This window comes from Ptiloglossa arizonensis, chromosome 6, assembly GCF_051014685.1.
Source record: "Ptiloglossa arizonensis isolate GNS036 chromosome 6, iyPtiAriz1_principal, whole genome shotgun sequence".
Taxonomy (NCBI): domain Eukaryota; kingdom Metazoa; phylum Arthropoda; class Insecta; order Hymenoptera; family Colletidae; genus Ptiloglossa; species Ptiloglossa arizonensis.
The window spans coordinates 15,532,712-15,553,771 of NC_135053.1; positions in this window are offsets into that span (position 1 = coordinate 15,532,712).

Below are 21,060 nucleotides of genomic sequence, written 5' to 3' on the forward strand. Positions count from 1 at the left end.
TCGATAACATTTATTAGTTTGTTCGGAAAGTCGCTTCCTTTTCCAAAATGGAGAATGTACAATTTAATAAAATGTTTATACACTCTAAGAAAATCGTGTTTCAATTTCACCAAAAAAGAAACAAAACAAAAAGACTTTCCGAACAACCCAAACCCAAATCGACCCTTCGAGTACACTAACAACCCATACATTGATCACAATGGACACCAATCGTAAGATACAAATATTCGACCCTCGTCGATATAATAAAACTTCGTACATCTATATAGCAACATTTTCGCCACCATTTACATACAAAACACATAGTTCGAAACACTTCATCGAAGTGCAACTCGACATCCCCAATAATTCAAATCCGCGTTCAAACGTAGTCAAGTATTTCCCTATCGAATTCAACGGCATGGTAAACAATCGAAAACACCCTTCGACGATACAGTATCCGTTATAAAATTCCAAAATGCTTAACGATACGTACACGCTCTAACCGTTAGGAAAGACTTGCACGCCGTGCGCAAAGGGTTACGTCGTATGCAACTCGGGTAATCCGATTCGTCGCAGCATCGATCACTAGCACGCGTAACGTTCTCGTTCGGTCTGTTGCACGTTCCCCCACTCCTCGGTTCTTCCAAGCAGGAACGACGACACGCGCGCAATTCCCCCGCTGGATGCGTCCTGGTGGATGTACACTTATCTTACGAACGTGGAGGGTTAGGCCAACCGAAACTTCGGGCTTAGGGACTATAATGGCGAGAGGATCGTCCGAAAGGGAGGAAGGCACGGGACAAGATCCTTTTATACGTCGAATTCGATGCTCGAACCGTTGCCGAATGCCTCGGGTACGCACACGCGCGCCGCGATTCAAAGCGTCTCAGCTGTTTCTCTTCGCTGCCGGTTCGTCTTCTTTTTTCTTTTTTTCTTTTTTTCTTCTTCTTCCTCTACCCCTCGCGCGCCACTGTCCTGTCTCGGGACTTCCAATTTTGGCACGCGTCCCTCGGTGGCTGAAATCCGTTGACGGAACGGCGGGTAGAGGACGCGTGGAACGAGTCGATTTTTTTTTTTTTTTTATTCTTTTCCTTTCTTCTCTTTCTTCCTCCGACTCAGGGGACGCACGGCGCGATTCTCGAGCATCGACGACCAGGAGGGGAGACTTCGTTTTCGGGTACTCGCGCAGGAATGGGATCTCGAGGGTCGGAGGTCGATGCAACGATCCTCGTTTATTTCGAATACCGTCATCGGTGCGGAGAAAATTGGGAAAATGGAGGGGGTTGGTGGAATTATCGTAGGGGGTGCAAAAGTAGACACGTGTTCTCTGGAGTTTGAGGATGAGTTTAAGGTTCAATCTGAAGCGTGGAAAGTGGACAGTAATATCGTCAACGACTGGAAGGTTATTTAAAAGTAGCAGGGTACGATTATTGTAAGAGTTTTAGAGAAAGGTAAGTTTAGATGTCGAGGATCATCGATGACCACCATGACGTTCAATAAGTGTTAACTTTGGTCTTTGATGGATAATTTGTGTATTTCAGAACGAGTGCAACGATCCATTTTACGAATTTCTTAGGTACAAATATATAATTTTGTACGGTACATGTTCAAACTTTCGATCTTCCACTTCAGGAGAATTCAAGCTCGCTGCAAGCTCCCTGTAATCTTAGTTACACATATTTGATTCTGAACGATCGTGTACATAACGGTTACACTTTGCTTAAAATACCCTCTCTAGGCTTAGTTACACATATTTAATTTTGAACGATCGTGTACATAACGGTTACACTTTGCTCAAAATACCCCCTCTCTGAAAAATACAACCATCCACTCGAAGAACGAATGTTACCTGTAACATACCTATATGAAAACTCGTCTCAGTCGTTCTCCATGGAGCGAATAATTTTTCCACGAATCCGACATTGAAACTGATCTCAACCGTTCGATTCCACGCAACCGTACCTGTCGATTTCGACAATTTCAAGGTCCCTGAAATCTATTCTCGTCGCGAATCTCGGTTACAAGTCCGGACAGGCTTTAATAAATCGTTTAAAGGGCACGTTCCCGCGAACGGAGGGTTCCATCCCTCTAACCGGATGTTTTCCCGCGCGTTCTTTTCAGCAGGTACGTAGAACGTACGTTACGCAACCGCCCCGGTAACGTATACGCGTCTTCTACCTGGAGCCCCTTCAGAGGGAAAGAAAGTAAGAAAAAAAAGAAAAGAAAAAGAGAAAAAAAAAGGAAGATAGGAGGCAGGGGGATGGCACGTGCCAACTAAAGAGGGAAGGAGGTGGCCCCGATCAGCTGCAGCTGCGCTTTCGGTTTTGCTCTTGGCTGGCAAGCGGCCTTTTGCTTGGCTCCCAGCCGATCTTGACCCGATCGTATCGAACCGCGCAGTCGGCCCGCTGTCATCCGAAAACGAATGACAACGTTCGGATCTCCCCCGGAGGCCACTGCTAAGCTTCTCCGAGAGGCGACAAGTTGACTTTTCCTTCGTGATTTATATATATTTCCGAAGCGAGACCGCGCTCGGAGACACTGGAGGCGGATAGAGAATTTCGCTCGAGTATTCCGCGAGCTATTCGATGAAATTTAACACCAGAACCATCGAAGGGGTCGATTCGACCTGTTTCGATCGTCCTTTTAAAATTATTCAATTATTGTTTCAAAATTATTATAGGTGTCTTTGCTCACGATATTCGTGGACAATTATTGAAGTAGACCAAATCAATGATAGTCGTAGATTTATGTGCCCTTTCCTCGTTTCACTTCAAAGATTAAGTACGTGACAACGTGGGTGGTTCTAGGGTTAATTAACCCTCTTGCCGATTATTCGGCACGAGAAGCAAGGTGATGGCTGTACGTAGAGAAAAATCCATTGGTATGTGGCGATTATTCGAAGTTTTTTCTTGAAACTTTCTGGTAACTTCGAGTCGATAAAATGTATCTTTACAAAGAGTGATTTACGTAGTGTCAATAGTATTTAATTAAGAAAGAAGGGATGTTTCGTGTTGGAAAGTCAGGTAGGTTTTGATGATGACTGGCAAACTTGAAATGTAATTAAAAATTGTTCTCCAGTATCGTTTGCTCGGTTAGTAGAGTTTTAGGTATTACAGGAGTTAAACATGCTGGAAAATGTTTTTTCTTTCGGTCATGGTTCGTTTAACGCATTCACGGCGCGCATTTATACGCGGCGGATAACGCTCGAACGCGCAGAAAGTCTTAGCGATTTTCGTGGCAATAAATACTCTGCCTGTCTTTCCGGAACGATTCGCATTGTTGTCCCTTTGATATACATTCGCGGTTTTATTCACGGAATAGAAACATTCTCCGATCTATGTATTGGTCAATGGACTGTGAATCGGGAGATTAGTTTTCGAAAGTATGGATTTTCGAATCGTTCACAGGGGATCAATTTTTATCGGTGGGTTCTCTTGTCTCTTTTGTGTAAAGTAATATTTTCTATCGGAGAATAGGCAACGTTGAATCTCAAGCGAGCCAGGACCGTGACGAGGGGACTGTGTTCTATCGTAATCAAGATTTACCATACGCAACGCACTTGCGAATCCAGGAAACAAGATCACGGGAATAATTTAGTACGCGAAAGACAGACGTTTTCTAACCAATTTTTTACGGTTTCATTCTCCTCCGAAGGGGTAAGAGGGTGCATTGCGTCATAGGGAAATCAAGGGTGTATCGTAGAGCAAAAATTCTATTTGTCCTTACCTATGATTACTCAAATGACATTCTTTTTCCCCTAACCTACACAGTTTGCTCTAAGAACAAATATATTAACGTTCCCGATCAACAGTATTTAACTATCTATGTGATAATCATTCAAGATTGAAATCTTCAGGAGAGTGTCCAAATTCGGATTTTTCCAAACTCCGACAGACTTCCAGAGAAAATTCTATGTTTGAAGAATTGAACTTTTTTCACTTTCGATGCAACTTTAGAACAACTGGAGTTTGACGAACTTCGAGAGGAAATTGTATGTTCCTCCTGTTTCCTTTGCAAATTCTCACAGAACGATTGAACTTTCCTTCTGTTTTCCATGTAACTTCTCACAGAACGATTGAACTTTCCTCTTGTTTCCTATGCAACTTCTCACAGAACAATTGAACTTTCCTCTTGTTTCCTATGCAACTTCTCACAGAACAATTGAACTCTTCTCTTACTTTCGATGCAATTTCCAGAACAACTGTTCTTTCCTTCTTTTTTCGATGCAACTTTTCCCAAAACAATTGAACTTTTCTCTCACGTTCTATACAACTTTCAGAACTTCCAACTGTTCTTTCCTCCTCTTTTCGATGCAGCTTTTCCCAGAACAATTGAACTTTTCTCTCACCTTCCATGCAACTTCCAGAACAACTGTTCTTTCCTCCTCTTTACGATGCAACCTCTCACAGAACGATTAAACTTTTCTCTCACGTTCTATACAACTTTCAGAACTTCCAACTGTTCTTTCCTCCACTTCTCGATGCAACTTTTCCCAGAACAATTGAACTTTTCTCTCACGTTCTATACAACTTTCAGAACTTCCAACTGTTCTTTCCTCCTCTTCTCGATGCAACTTTTCCCAGAAAAATTGAACTTTTCTCTCACCTTCGATACAACTTTTAAAACTTCCAACAATTCTTTCCCAGTGTCTCGATCTTTCTCAGTCCCTCGCCTCAAGAACAAGCCCACGCTTGCTACGCGCACGTTTCCGCACGTTTCGTTCCGGGCTCGACGCCGCGACGTCCAACCATTCGAACTCGACGTTTCTCGTTACGCGAGGAAAACCGTTTTCGACCATTGGTATCGTCATCGGTTTCCAGATTCAATCGGTGGAATTAATCTCTCGCGTACACCTGGCTAAAGTGTTTCTCGGTCGCGCACAATGGCTTTTGTTGGAAACGGTGCAACGCGTTCGACCACCCTCGCGGGGTTTCCGTGTTTGGACACGGTCGCTTTTCACTTGATAAACGACCGTGGGTGGCTGGTCAAGCGGTCAGCGTACTATGTCGTCGTTTGTCGTCTCATTGTGCTAACTACGCGAAAACACGGGACGCACGGACGCGTGTAGAACACCCTCGTAAAACCTCCTCGGAAGGCTGCCACGGTCGCCAAGGTAGCGGATAGTCTCTATAACCCTCCGTGTTTGTATCACCGGACCATGGACGACTACCAGCTGGCGTCCATAAGAACGCCGTCATAGGACTCGGGATTTTTCACGGCATTGTCCCTGCGAACACCTTGCGCGAACGTTCGTTCGACACATGCCACTCTACGACGGATGCGAGCACTTAGGCACGAGATTCTATTCCTCTAACGATCCGGGGGATTCGTTTCGAGGTGATTACGAAACCGTCTTCCCACACTTCTCGGTGATTTATTATGAGCGAACAAGGAAACGCGTAACTGTAAAGCGTAATTGACCGACGAGGCTGCTGGATTCGATCTGCCCGTTCTTCCGCGTAAGAAAAATTTCGCGTTCGGTTACACCGATCGCACTGGTCGAGATCTCGGAGTCTTCGGGGATACGTGGAAATATTGTGCATTCGATACGGTAGTGTTCTCGGGGAGTTTTACTTGCGTTCGAAGCGATCAGAATGTTGGTAGAGTTCACGAAAAGGAACGCGAGACAGTAGATCTTCTCGAAGGATGTAGGATTTTTTTGAAGTTGTCTTTTATGTATGATTGTGTCATCTTTTAAGTTTTATCGGTTATCTATGATACGATCTAGTTCACGAAAAGGAACATAAGACAGTAGATTTTCTCTAAGGATCTTTTAAAGTTGTCTTTTATCTATGATTGTGTCATCTTTTAAGTTTTATCGATTATCTATGATATCGAGTTCACGAAAAGGAACGCAAGACAGTAGATATTCTCGAAGGATGTAGGATTTTTTAAAGTTGTCTTTTATGTATGATCGTGTCATCTTTTAAGTTTTATCGATAATCTATGATATGATCGAGTTCACGAAAAGGAATACAAGATAGTAGATCTTCTCGGAGGATCTTTTAAAGTTGTCTTTTATGTATGATTGTGTCATCTTTTAAGTTTTATCGATTATCTATGATATCGAGTTCACGAAAAGGAACACAAGATAGTAAATCTTCTCGAAGGATTTTTTAAAGTCATCTTTTATCTATGATCGTGTCATCTTTTATCTTCTATCGATTACCTACGATACGATCGTAGGTCACGTTGCACGTTAGACATTGCAGAGTATACAAAGTGGACTACTATGACCGATTCAATATCCTTTTTATCACGTGTGATTGATTTCAAAGGGCTTTCAATGTCATAGTATTTGAATCTTCCTATATCTTTCTTTTTTTAAATTCACTTTTTCATACAAAAGCCTATGAATATTTACTCAAAAAAGAAATAATCTCTTTTCAAAACGAATCTCGTTCGATTGGTCCCGATACCTACCAACCTATAAACAAACATAAGATTACGCGTAGAAAAGACACTTTAACGACTTAAGACGTACGAAAAATCAAATATCATCGTCTGAAAAAAAAAAAGAATTTCGTCCATCGATCAAGTTCATTGTTTAACGATACGAAAACTGAAAGCTTTCGATTGCAGTTCAGTCGCGCGTTCGTTGATGCTCTTTTCGCGAGTTCCGCGAGCTCGGTCGACTTCGTACACGGGATTCGAAAACTGGCACGGCACGTTGGAAATTTCAACGTATCGTTTATCGTATTCAGCGATAAAATCGCTCGCGGGTCGGCGATCTCCCCTTTTCGAGGAACTACGTGCACCGAATCGCGGATCGAACGGAACCCCGTGTCCACGGGACACCGTTCACCCAATTCTACGTAGCCGAATAAATATTCCTCGAGATGGTCTAACGCGAGCACCGGGATTGTCGTTACACCGTAGGAATGAAATAAGGCCTGTCGTCCAGTCGTCTCGTCGACGAAGAAGAAATATCCGCGCGGTTAATATTCGTGGAATGAGGTCCAATCGGCGCATCGCGCCGAGTGACTTATGGAAATTCTAGCCTTATCCCGGGCAAATACAATGATAGGAATGCATCCGCGATTCCACGATTTACGGCCAACCTCGTGCATCGCGTTCCGCCAGGTGACTCTTTTCAAGTTGACCGACAAATGCTGCGCTCGTCCTCCCGTACGAACATTAATCGATATCACGCTTCCAACGTTTATCGATTCCGTTTTCTTTTCTTTTTCTTTTTCTTTGCTTTTTCTTTGCTTTTTCTTCGCTTTTCTCTTCTTCTCCCCTTTTTTCTTTCGCGTCGAGACGTAATCGACCGTGATCCACGCGATACACGTGGCAGATACAAGAAACGATCTGTATAACATTCTTGCGGTCGGTTAAGGCGAACCATTATTTATTCGCCAGTGAAAACTAGCGCGCGGTGTACAATGATAGTTGTAGCGGCAATTTACAAATGCCGTATCCGTATTTGAATGGCATACCTCTTTATAAACGACTCCGGGGAATAAAAATAACATCTATTCGGTACGTGTTGGAAAGTGGAGCGGCGTACTCCAAACGTTAAGGACTCGCGATTAAAAATCGGAAGATTTGCGATAATTACGATCGGAGTATTCGTATCGACGCACTGGAAAAGCGAGGAGTCTGTGGTGCTGGAGTGGTAGGAATGGTTTTTTTGTGTGGAACTCGAATCGACCAAGCTTTATATATCGATAAGAATCTTTCTTGTATGGAACACGAATCGGTCAGGATACGACGAGAATCTTTTTTTTTTTTTTTTTTGGTACGAAACATCATTTTCTATTATCGTGAAAATGCAAAAATTAAGTACCAGAATTAGACACATTTGAACATCTTGTGCGATAAGGGTCAAGGATATTTTTTATATAAAACACAAGTCGGTGAAGCTACGATGAGAATTTTTTTCTTTTTGTATAAAACATCGTTTTTTAATATCGCGAAAATGCAAAAATTAGGCACCAGAATTAGACACATTTGAACATCCCGCGCAATAAGAGTAATGGGACGAGGATATTTTTTATGTAAAACACGAGTCGGTGAAGCTACGATGAGAATTTTTTTCTTTTTAAAAAAAAACATCGTTTTTTAATATCACGAAAATGCAAAAATTAGGCACCAGAATTAGACACATTTGAACATCTTGTGCGATAAGGACGATGGAACAAGGATATGTTTTATGTAAAACACGAGCTGGTAAAGCTACGACGAGAATCTTTTTTTTTTTTGGTATAAAACACCATTCTCTATTATCGCGAAAATGCAAAGATTAAACACCAGAAACACGTTCGAACATCTCGCGCGAAACACAAGTTGTCACGTATCAGGTGCACGGAAACAATTTTGTACCGAGCGAGAAAATGATCGATCGCAAATTGTGTCGAAAGTTTTGCAAAGTTTCGCGCACAAGGTGCAATCGTTAGAGAATACGTGTAACATATTCACCGATTAATTTCGAACGTCACCGAATACGGTAGGCCGGTGTAATCGTAGCCACACGAACGAACTGTACTTCGCGGAGACAATGTGGAAATATCTCGTCTGTTAAGAAAATTTCCTTAACGACGGTAAACACGTTGGAAACATAGCGATCGGCTGGCAATGGTCGATCGTAGGCGCGTGCTAGCCGGAAAAATCCCCGAGGAACAGTTAGACGTTAATTCTCGCGGTATTTACGTTTCCACTTAGGGTTCGGGTGAAAATATCGGAGATGTCTTTAGCAAAGCGCAGTATATCAAATAAAATGCCGTTAATTTATTCCACGGCGACTTTCAGCCGATTCACGGGAAACGTACGATCGCTCAGTCATCGCACGAATTCCGTGTTCTTCGTGGTTCGCGTGTACACGGCTTCGTGCGTAGCCACGCGTATTTACAATACCGATCAAAAGTTCGGATACGTGAGCACGCGTACTGTGTATTTTCGGAGCGAACGCGCGATAAAAAGCGGATCGTTTTATCGGTGTTCAATTTTTAATTTTAGAGAGACGGGAAGAAAAAAGAATTTTGAAAATTTCGATTTAAAATCGCGCGAGTTTGAACATTTTTCGTACAGCGGACAATTTTGTGTAATTTTCTTTTAGAATTGAGAGACGTTTCGGTACACAATTTTCGGTGTGAGAGGATGAATAGAATAATAATAAATTATATTTATTTCTTTGTCTCTTACTTGTCACAGTCTTGCAAACTAAGGAGAATTAGTATCGAAAGTTGAAATTGATAAAGAATAATAACCGAAAAGGGAGATTGGATATCGTAGAAATATTTTGTTGTAAATTTAGGTAAACGTTTAGCATGAATGTGTATTTGGTACAATATTTAAGATATTCGTTCTTTAAACGAATTCGAATACCAGTACGTGGCAATCCAACTATTCGATAGTGTGACTTCTATAGAAACTATTAATCAAATCGATGAAAGTAAAGGTCTGGGGATACGAATAAAGAAAATATCGGACGCAAAGATGTAAATACGGATTAAGCCCAAACCCTGGCTCGACATCTCAGAAGCATCCAAAGGACGACTATCTAAAAGAGACTCAGCTCTACGACAAATTGTAAGGGACCGAATCAATATGTCGCTGATGACCTTGATGTTAATGCGACATTAAGCTGTATAAAAAAGAGCACGCGAGGATAAAAGTATAGATTGTAAAAAATTCTAGGAGCCAGGAACAATATCGCGAAATCGACTCGGCAACGAACGCGTTACAATGATAAATATTTCTATACGTTGTGCAAAAGATGAAAATGTACGTTTTGTACAGCCTACGGACCACGTATTATCTTCAGAATCTATAGAAATTGTAAAAAGTATTAACATAAGCCGACTTTGATCGGATGAAAGACAGTAACGCGGAATTGTCATTTCGTTTATGTTGCAAAAGTACTTCGTCGAACGTTACATTAATATTCGATACGATCTTCTTTTAATACCCGCAACATGTAGCAGCCGTCGAATTATTTTATGTAACTTTTCTTATATATTTCTGCAGTAGTGTGTTCCACTTTCGAGACGTTTTTTGAGTTCATTAACATTTTTCGTACCAATAGTTTCGGATGATATTTCGGGCGAACTATTCGCGATCACTCGAATTTCCAACCAGTAAATTATTCAACTCTCGTTGAAAATCATTCGTCCTTCTTTATTTCTTTATTTTATTCCAAGCGTGTTTAACTCTCTGGTATAAAGAAATAAAAAAAAAAAAAAATTACCCAGAAACTCCGAAGGAAGCCATGAGTTGTGTAACTTTATTTCTAAAACAGTTCGGGGCACAGCTAAATCCATTGTAGATTATCAAAAAATTAATAAAAAATTCAATCAAGAAAATTCTATTTTAAGTGTGTTTAACTCTCCGGTATGCAAAAATATAACAAAAGAACAAATTACTCAGAAACTCCTAAGTCGCTTAACGCAATTTCTAAAACAGTGGCACAGTTAAATCTACTATGGATTATTAAAAAACTAATAAAAAATTCAATCAAGAAAATTCTATTTTAAGTGTGTTTAACTCTCTGGTATGCAAAAATACAAGAAGAAAACAAATTACCCAGAAACTCCGAAGTCGCGTAAAACTATTCCTAAAACAGTGGCACAGTTAAATCTACTATAGATTATTACAAAATTAATAAAAAATTCAATCAAGAAAATTCTATTTTAAGTGTGTTTAACTCTCTGGTATGCAAAAATACAAGAAGAAAACAAATTACCCAAAAACTCCGAAGTCGCGTAACGCTATTCCTAAAACAGTGGCACAGTTAAATCTACTATGGATTATTAAAAAATTAATAAAAAATTCAATCAAGAAAATTCTATTATTCTAAAAAAACAAATTACCCAGAAACTCCAAAGAAGCCAACAATCGCCTAACTCTATTTCCAGAACAGTTCAGGGCACAGTTAAACCTATCGTAGATCGTTAAAAAATTGCTAAAAAATTACTCAAAAATTACTCAAAAATTCCATCGAGACTGTCGAACCAATTCTAAACGATTTCCCAGATTTTAGGACGTGGCAGTGAACCGATAAGCTCGACTTGGTTCCCCGCGGTGAAAATCGCGCGTTGAATCGGTGTTCGTGTCAGGGCGCGTGCGCGTAAACTTTTGCGCGACAGTGTACCGAGCAACCTCTCTCGCGCGAGTCGCATTTTGCTCGTGCATCGAAATTGTGTAGATCCTTCGAGGTCAGCCGATACTCGTTAATTAAAATAGCGATCTGTTAGCCCCGTATTAACGCGGCTTTATTGCCGCGCGGAATTCATTGAAGCGTTCGTACGCCGCCAGTCAATGTAATTACCCTTACCGTTTCTGCCAACGGTGATCGCTGGCGATTCTCGTTAATGTCCACCCGGCACGTAGAAATAAACGCGCGCGGCTTTCAGTCGGTTCTCTCTCCGTATACGCGAAAGAACCTTACGCACGGACCGGCGCACAATCGCCGTTCCGTTAAGTCACCTTTATGACGGGTTTCGTTTCCTATCGTTGACGCGAAATCGGGACACCGAGCTCTCCGTTCGCTCGTACGTACCTACGTTCGTTCGTTCTCTCGCTCGCACGTTTACACGCTCGCGCGTACCGTACGAAGCATATTATTTACCCGTAATGGCGGCTCTGCCCCGTCTAGCCTCCGAGCGGGAACACCGTGTCCGGTGTGATGTGGTCACCGTTTGCCTCGCAACAGGTGAAAATTACACCCGTGAAATCGTTGTCTCGTTGCACCTTTAACGATTCGCGGTAACCATGGCTCACGGTTGGGTCCCGATACGCGACGAATAATCGACGTTTGCGACAACCACGATGAAAGTCCTGTGAAAGTTTGCGTCGAATTTCTCATTAATACCGCGGTGCTCGAAACCTTCTTTTTTTTTTCGGAAATTCGTATCATCCCGGAGATTCTCCCTCGTTTGGACTATTAAATTCGAAACGGTGAGACGAGACGAGGCAGCTGGGTTTCACAACGCTCGGCGACGGGCTACCGTGTGTGTCGTTAATTAAATATCCAGTTCGCGTGGTCCTGATCCGTCACGGTGCAAACGCGGAATGAAAGTGCGCGTACGACAGCAGCCTTGTATTATTTTCAGCGCTTGGACACGCGCTAATCTCGCACCAGAACCGATACTCGATCGGACGCCATCGCGCTGTAAATCGTTCCATGGTGCTTTGCATCGTTCGGACACGTGGCTCGCAGGGTGAACCTTTCGATCGTTTGGGTACGGGGACATTGAGTCGAGGTTATAGTTTAACTCTGTTCCTTTTTTTTCTTGCCGTTTCGTCGTAACGGTTCTGAAGAATTAATTGATTAATTTCTCGATTTAAATTTGTTGGAATGAATGCAACAACGATCTTAAGGGTGCCAGATGTCGATGTCAGTTTTAAGAACTGTATTCCTTCCTTTTGGCTTTTCTTTTTAGTCGAGTTCCAAGTCCAGAGTAAGAAAGACCACACTGTCGTCGTTCACATCAAGACGTATCACTGTATACGCATTTGTTCAAACTTTATATTCTTGTATATACAATTACTATACTACTAGATACGTGAAATTTATGAATGTTATAATAAACTAGATATTATAATCTGAACTTTACAACAAAATTAATCGACGAGGATTTTGGTAACGTGGCTCGAAATGGATCCAAGTTAACGGAGGTTCGAGTGTTCTCCAGTCCCTTGGAACCGTTTTCGGAGCATGTAACGTTGAAGGGACTCGTTCCAGAGAAGATTATTGTTTCGTGTTAAAAATTATAATAATAATTAATCGTTGTAAGAGATTACAATATTTGGTTCATTACAATATGCAGGCATCTCGCGTACCTAATATTTTAGTGATTTAACTTTGTGAGAATGAAAAACAGTGTCTTGTGTTTTTCTCTCTGCTTGTGACTGACTCTAGAAAAGCTAAAAAAGAAAGTAATGGTGAAACAAGTTGACCGACAAAACGAACCCAGCCCCCAAAACCTAACCCAGACGATTCGTCATCAACAATGAGCCCTACCCTACGAATTGTTGTTGCATTTATTCCAACACCGATCAGTTCACTCGCATTGTTAACGTACCGATCGATTCATCGAGAATATCTCTTGCATTTTCTGTACTTTATTCAAAACCTCGAGTGTCTTCACCGAGGGTACATCTCCTATGGTCGTCTTTCGTAAATGGAGATTTTCAAGGCGATAAAAGCCTATAGGCAGCCGCCGATAGGACGTAAGGTGCGCGCGTTTCGCGTCTCGTCGATGGTGTTGCGTTCTTTCTGCCCTTCTGGGTCGGCCCCAATCGTGTACGGGTACAATTTGACGGCAGGTGCTCCAAATTGAAAACCTCTGGTTGCACCTTCGCCTACTCCGCCCTTGAAGCGCATCGGCTCGGCGTCCATTAGGCGGGGCCACCTACGTACGCGCGTACGACGCATCGAAATACGGTAACGACGTCGTTTCTGTCATTAACGTCGCGTATTTTATCGCAAACGAACGAAATAACGAACGAAGTTTCAACGATCGTACGATCCGACGATCGGTTCATTTCATCGTGAATTATTTTCTTTTTTTTTTCTTTTATTCCCGCGTAACGGGGAGAGGTTCTCGAGATTCGAAAGTCGGGATTCGTCGAACCCTTCGAGACGGTGAACTCCGCCTCTTTCGTGCGCAGGATGTCCGGGAGCGCGTGGCACAGAGTGCACGTGTCTCTGCGTATCGATATTAACGGCATCGGTCGTACAGTCGATTTTACAACGTCGTTTCTGGCCAGAGTTCTCCGTATTTTCGTAATTTATACTCATACGTAACCGATACCATCTACGAAGGCTACACTTTCGAGTGCTCGGCGGGTTCGTACGTGCCCGAAGGATCCGGGCACCAATCCGCTACAATTCGACGATCCGTGTAATCGATTACTGGAAGAAATCGTAATAATCGTAATCGTCGATCGTGTCATAATTACGGGGATTTGGACGGTAATTGTGCGTAACATTTGTAATTTGTAATCGTTGATCTTCGCTCGTTTGAACGACTACCGCGTATTCGCATTCGATGCAACGATAAAACTGAATGCACAGAGGGACGTGTTGCCAATATTAAACGTCTTTCGTCGCGACAAAGCTGCAGGTTGTGTTTATAAATTTCTTCGCCCTGAACGCTCAATGCTCTGTGAAGAATCGACGAAACTGTCGTTGGCGACCGAAAAAACATTCTTAGTATCGTTTATCGTTATTTGAAATAAGTTCGATCGAAAGTATAATTCAATATGGAGCGTTTACTCGATCGTGACCTCGTGAGCTCGATTACTCTTACCGCTCCTGATTAATTAGCAATAATTACATCAATAGTAATCGTCGAAGGAGTTACCAAACCCGGAAAACCATTTTTAATAGCACGAGACAAGTCAATGACGAATCAAGTAATTCTAAAATTATTTACCCTCTAATGTTTACAATACGTACGATTTCCACTCTTCCTGGGGTCTGGAAATTAGAACAATCTACTAATCTCCAGATGTATTATACTTCTCGCGAAAAATACACTATTGGTCGAGCAAGTTGACAAAGATTGCGACCGTCCAATAGCAACAGCTCGTGCAATAGTAGAGTAACTAGTGAACCATGTGTTAGAGTGGGGATGTTAACACTCGCCTTCTTCTCGTATAAAAACAATATCTCCTTCCCATAGCGTTCGGTGAGCGCTCTCGCCAAACACTTCTCGGCCCCCATAGGCGTCGAGTCGCTCGGTCGCTCAGTTGCAGTGCACGCCCACGAGCGTTCTGCAAGTACAATTCGCGCTCGATTATTCTCCGTACACACGTGATACATTTCGCGTTTGAGTTTTCCATCGTCAAAGATTCAATTATCTCGATTATTCTCCGTACACACGTGATACATTTCGCGTTTGAGTTTTCCATCGTCAAAGATTCAATTATCTCGATTATTCTCCGTACACACGTGATACATTTCGCGTTTGAGTTTTCCATCATCAAAGATTCAATTATCTCGATTATTCTCCGCGTACACCGAGTACAATTTCGCATTGAAATTTTCCCTCGTCAAAGATTTAATTCGTACCGTGAAAACGTAACGATCTACCGTAACGAAGCACAGAGATCGGTTTGATTCTCACCGAGTGGCGTAAGTTCCATCTTGTTCGTTTATTGGCGGTTATCCGAAGGCGCGCGTAACTCGCTGTATTATCGACGTTAAATAACATCGGGCCGCGCGCGAAACGAGCGTCGTTCCACGATTGTATTTCACGCCGGCGGCAGCGAAACGCGCGTAACAACTAATTGACTACAGGGTGACTAGTAGGCACCGCGGACGACCCGCGACGTATTTAAAAAAGGCCGGCGCGCATTAGCGGCTTTTAACGTGGGCCAGGTTACCGTGGCCAGGGTACGAGTCTCGCACCAGGTGGCGGTGGACGACGATGGTTAAAAGCGGAGTGGTGCCGGGGCCGCTTATGTCTTCCTCCGGTAATCTGCTGGTACCTCCTGCCGGTCGGGACCTCGTCAAGTTACGACGCGATGCACCTGCCACGGGGAACGATCGTGGCGTCCGGTTGATTCTAGAGAGCCGCGATGACGACGCGGTCCCGCGATATATTGCCGATAATTTATTTATTAACGAGCCCACGAGCCCGCGGGTCAAGTAATCCTTGATACACCGCCGCGGTCGCTACGAGTGATTAGTTTCTTACTTTTTCTTCTTCCTCTTCTTCTTCTTCTTTTTCTTTTTTTTTTTTTATTTACTTTTATTTTTGTCTTCCTTTTTTGCACGCGCGATGCCTCGCACGCCGTAAGGGATTAATTACTCGAACGATCGAGAGGGCGGGTAGTCGCGTCCATTCGCGCGACCGGACGAAGCCGAGTAATCGCTCGAAGGTGTTTCAACGTTGCTCGACTCCGCTCGGCTCGGCTCAGCGCGAGAAAGAATCGGCCGATCGGACCGTGAACGGATCGGAGGGATTCTCGAACTCGTCGGATCGTTAATCCGCCGGAATGATCTATCGATCGTGGGCAGTGTTCGGGTGGTCTGCGATTTTCCACGCGTGCGACACACGGTACACACCGTGCGTGTTTTTTCATCTGGTTTTCGATCGGTGTGCACGCCGCGGAATTTTCAGTTGGAATTTTCAGTTCATTCGAGTGTTCCGGGTATTGATATTAGCGATCTACTGGCAGAGACTCTGAAGATTGTGCGTTTATTCATCCGAGGCAGCTGCTTTGGCGCAATGATGGATGGATTACAGGTGATCCACGACGAGCGAAAATCGTTTTAGGATTTTCTTTGTACTCGATGAGTACTTTTGCGATATTCTTTCGTAACTTTTGCGTTTAAGCATTGATATTGCAACTCAGATGATACAGATTACACATCCGCATATCTCGAACGATAAATCTCACAGACCAGACTATCCTCACAACTTCTCTTAACGTCGTTCAAAACTCTAAAATTCGAAATCGCTTCATTTTAACGGTTTTTCTCAAAATCACTCTATCATAGTCTAAATGCACTGCTGTGACATTTAGACTCTTGTAGACAAATCATACAGAAAATCTACTGTCCCTCTACAATTCTGCTACGTACACTTATATTTTGGCGATTTTAACCACACACCGGGACAATCTCCTTGCTAATAGATTAACCAAGGAATTCTCCCATATCACTGTTACAATTGAACACTTTTACGACTTTGCAAGGTACCGTTTCTCGAACGTACAGTTCACATTTGTAAAAACACGAGAAGATTAACTCACCAACAGCGATTTTTCTTCGTCTCAAGACCTAACCTCGAACGAAGGTGTTTTGCTTTTCAAAACACCGACGAGTCGAGCGAAGAGAAGAGACGATCGGCAAACTCGAGTTCCCGTACTTCGCGATCGAATATCAATCCCACGAACGAATCGCTCGCGGGTTTCCCTTCCGATTTTCCGGTTAACGGTAGAAATCGATTATCCAATTACTCGGGAGTCCCCGGTTTGCGTCCACGCGGATGGTTAGTCGCCGAAGGCTGGTGCAGCTCCGCGGGAACCGTGGCGGCGCCGCTGTACGCGGGAAGTTCTCGTGTAAGTCACCGTGTAATTTATTACCACGCCCGGCGAGATCTTAATACGAATCACTTATCGGTCCCCGTGGATACGTAGGTACTCCTGCATCGACGAATACGTACAGGATACGTCCGTGGACTAATAACCGAGAGAAGTAATTAAGGCGATGGAACGCGAGTGCCGCGGGAACCCGTCGACGCGTTTCATTCCTTTTTCACCCGCAGGATCGCTCGATCTTTTCCTTACTCGTCGCGGCGATCTCTCGATCTTCGTCGTGTCCCCTTGATCTTCGTCGTTCGATTTCCGTTGCAGCGGATGCCCTGTCCCCGCGCTTCCACGCACGAGTCCGCCTCGCGATTCGATTTCGCCTTTCTCGATACGAGAGGATCGTCCTGTTCCGCACCGAACCAGTTTCTCCGCTCTTTTTCGGTACGGAAAGTTCATTAATACGGAGATTTAGAAAATAAACGAGAGGAGCGAAAGCTCGAGTAGCTTCTGTAAATAATACGTGTAATAAATACGTGTGCATATACTGTGTATGTTAGTGAGTTTTCGGTATGGAAAGTTTACTAATACGGAGATTTAGAAAATGAACGAGAGGAGCGAAAGCTCGAGTAGGTTCTGTAAATAATACGTGTAATAAGTATATGTGCATATACTATATATGTTAGTGAGTTTTCGGTATGGAAAGTTCATTAATACGGAGATTTAGAAAATAAACGAGAGAAGCGAAAGCTCGAGTAGGTTCTGTAAATAATACGTGTTAGAAATAGACGTGTGTATATGTACTGTTCGTTAGTGAGAAGAAGGCAAAGCGAGAGTCTACATCCCCACTCTTTGGTCTACCAGTTCACCTATCATAGTGCGCTTCGACGCTATTGGTGAGGGAATTAGTGGGCCGTAGAGTGGGGATGTACTCGACCTTCTTCTCGAGGACGAACAGTAGCACACTATTCACATTCGTGTACTCACACTACGAGTGAGTACACTATTGGTACTATTGATACTATTGGTATCAACAGAGGTCAATAGGGATAACGCGAGCGATGTTAGGGAATCTGGTGGACCAGAGTGGGGATGTGAATGCTTCGTTTGCCTTCTTGTCAAGAACGGACAGTACATAGAAGGAACAAATGAAGAAAACGTGTACTGTTCGAGAACGATCTATTCGAATCGGTAAACTGTTTGTGCGTCGATTCAATTTTGAATTGTTACATAAGTAAATTGTACTCCTAGGAACCTACTATGTGCAGCTGGAAAAATGTCATCTGGATTAAGGGGAGTGTAGTATCGTGAGAGTATGCAAAGTTATTAGAGAAACTGGAATTCTCGAAATTCCAAGACCTTGTTTATTCGTAGAAAAGGAAGGATCTCGAGATGACGTACGCTCGAACAGGACACCAGGCTTTTCTTCTCACCGGAGACGACAATCTTTGCGCTTCTCCGGCCATTTTGCTTTTTCGCTTTGTCAGCGTGGTCAGGGACCCTTTTATCCCGCAACGATGGCAAATTTTGTACCGGCGTAATAGATTTATCGTTATCGTAGCGTTTCTCCGTGTAGAATCGTTCTACACCGGTACCACCGATGAACGATTCCGCAGCTGCCGCGCGAAGAATGCTACCATTTGTTGCTGCGTTTCGTCAGTCGTATCGAGTTGGAAAAAGTCACGCAAAATCGGAATAGCGCGTTCCTGTTCCACGAAAATCGTTCGAACAGTTCCAGGATCTTTTCGAGAGCAAATCTTTCTTCCAAACCCACAGAAGAAGCATACCAGCCTAGTGAGTACATTTCCAACAAAAAGAAAAAAAATACACCGAACAAAAGCTAAGCACAATAACAGAGAGCTGGCATACCTGTTGTAAACAGTGAAAGTAACTTTCCTATTCTCCCGAGTCACAATTTTTATCGCGATTACACTTACGAAATAGTACTTAATCGAGAGAAAGTGTCTAATCGAGGTCGCTAGAATAATACAAAACTCGCGTCTTCTTTTCTTATATTTCTTCCACGCACATATACAAAACCGAATACTCGAAACGAAAGGTTACCACGTCACCGGAGAAACTCGTACGTAACAATAGAAATAATAAAAAAAAAAAAGTACCAGGTACCAGGGTTGATAAATCGCAAAGTTTCGATAAGTCCGACCGAACCCGATGATCCACCGGGGAGCACACGAGTGTTTGGAGTCGCGTCGGTGAGACTGGCGCGCGTCTCGCTCGTTCGATCGATGGAAATCTCCGCGTGTCGGGAAATAATAGCCAGGTTGGCTCGGGGTGCGCGAAGAATGGGAGACTCGGTGATTCGTTCCGGGCGTCGCCCGCGCGAATTTCTCGCAGCGTGTAAAATCACTCGGGGAATCGCTTCCACGTTGCCGCGAGCGCGTCGTGCGAAACGGGTTCCTCGTACACCCTATAGCTGCCGGACAAAGAACTGGGGAAAACGGTTATTGGCAGGCAGGATATTGGTTCTCGCGGGTCCCGCTAAAACGGTCGCACGGCTCTGGATCGGCCGAGTGCTCTCGCGGCGACCTTAACGGCGAACAAAGTTTTTTTTCCATTTCCTTTTTTTTCTCTTTCTTTCTTTTCTCTTCGACGCGCATTCTACAAGTTTTCCCTCGGTCCGTGGCGACAAAGGAGATAACAACGGCGTTCCGATCGACGCGTTATCGGGCCGTGTCCTTAGCTCCACGTTCCATCGTGGAAAAGTTCCGAGGAAGGAATTTCTAAATACGACGGCTCGCCGCGTTTTGCCACGGGAGACTAATCTCGGTTGCGCGTGGCGAGATTTATCGAGAATATATCGATAGGACCGCGGTCGTCGGTGCGGTATCGCAACGCCCACCGTCGACGCGCGTTGCAAATCGCCCGTAAATTGCCACGCGTTGCGCAACAACGTCGCCCCGAACGCAAACAAAAGGTGTATCGCGTAATTATCTTTTATTATTCCCGTACCGGGCGCGTGCAACTCGCGTACCTAGGCAACGAACGTCCCCGGGGCTATTGTGCGTACAAGCTCTCCTTCTACCCCTCTCTCCGCCTCTTTCTTATCGTCGTACTTATTATTTGGTATCATTGTTCTACGCGCGACGACGCCTCGCCGATACAAAAGTTTCAGCCGCGAACGGACGCGATAATCTGGCGCCCGCGAGACCTACGGGGACAATGAGACCGCGGGGAGCCACAATGCAACGCAGAACGTCTTAATGCAACTCCATTGTTGTCTGTCGCGTGTCCTCGGGTTCGCGAGCAACGCGTCGCGCGGACCGAGAACCCGTGGATCCGATCGACGGAAACGCGAGAGATTTTCCGCTCGTTGTTTCCCGTCGGGATCAAGCGTGTTACGAGAGGAACAGTGGGAAGAGGGTACGTCGCGAGGAATAGCGGGAATCGCGGATTTTGGTACTCGGGACACGTATCTCGAATCGAAGTGTTTCGAATTGGAAGGTTTCAAATAGGGATTACTTATATCTGGGTAGCTCAATTCGGGGTAGCTTGAAGAGGTGTAACTCGAATCAGGGTATCTCGAATTGGAATATTTGAAATTGTAGTATCTCGGTGCAGGATGTTTCGAATATTAGTGTCTCAAATTGGAATATTTCAAATTGGTGTACTTCAAGTTGGGAGATTTCAAATTGGAGTACTTCAAGTTGGGAGGTTTCAAATTGGAGAATCTCAAATTGAGATTTCTTAAATTCTAGTGTCTCAAATTGGAGTATTTCAAATTAGGATATTTCCAATATTAGTGTCTCAAATTGGAATATTTCAAATTGGGGTACTTCAAGTTGGGAGATTTCAAATTGGAGTACTTCAAGTTGGGAGATTTCAAATTGGAGTATCTCAAATTGGGATTTCTTAAATTCTAGTGTCTCAAATTGGAATATTTCAAATTAGGATATTTCCAATTGGGATATCTCAAATTGGAATACTTCAAATTGGGGTACTTCAAGTTGGGAGATTTCAAATTGGAGTACTTCAAGTTGGGAGGTTTCAAATTGGAGAATCTCAAATTGAGATTTCTTAAATTCTAGTGTCTCAAATTGGAGTATTTCAAATTAGGATATTTCCAATATTAGTGTC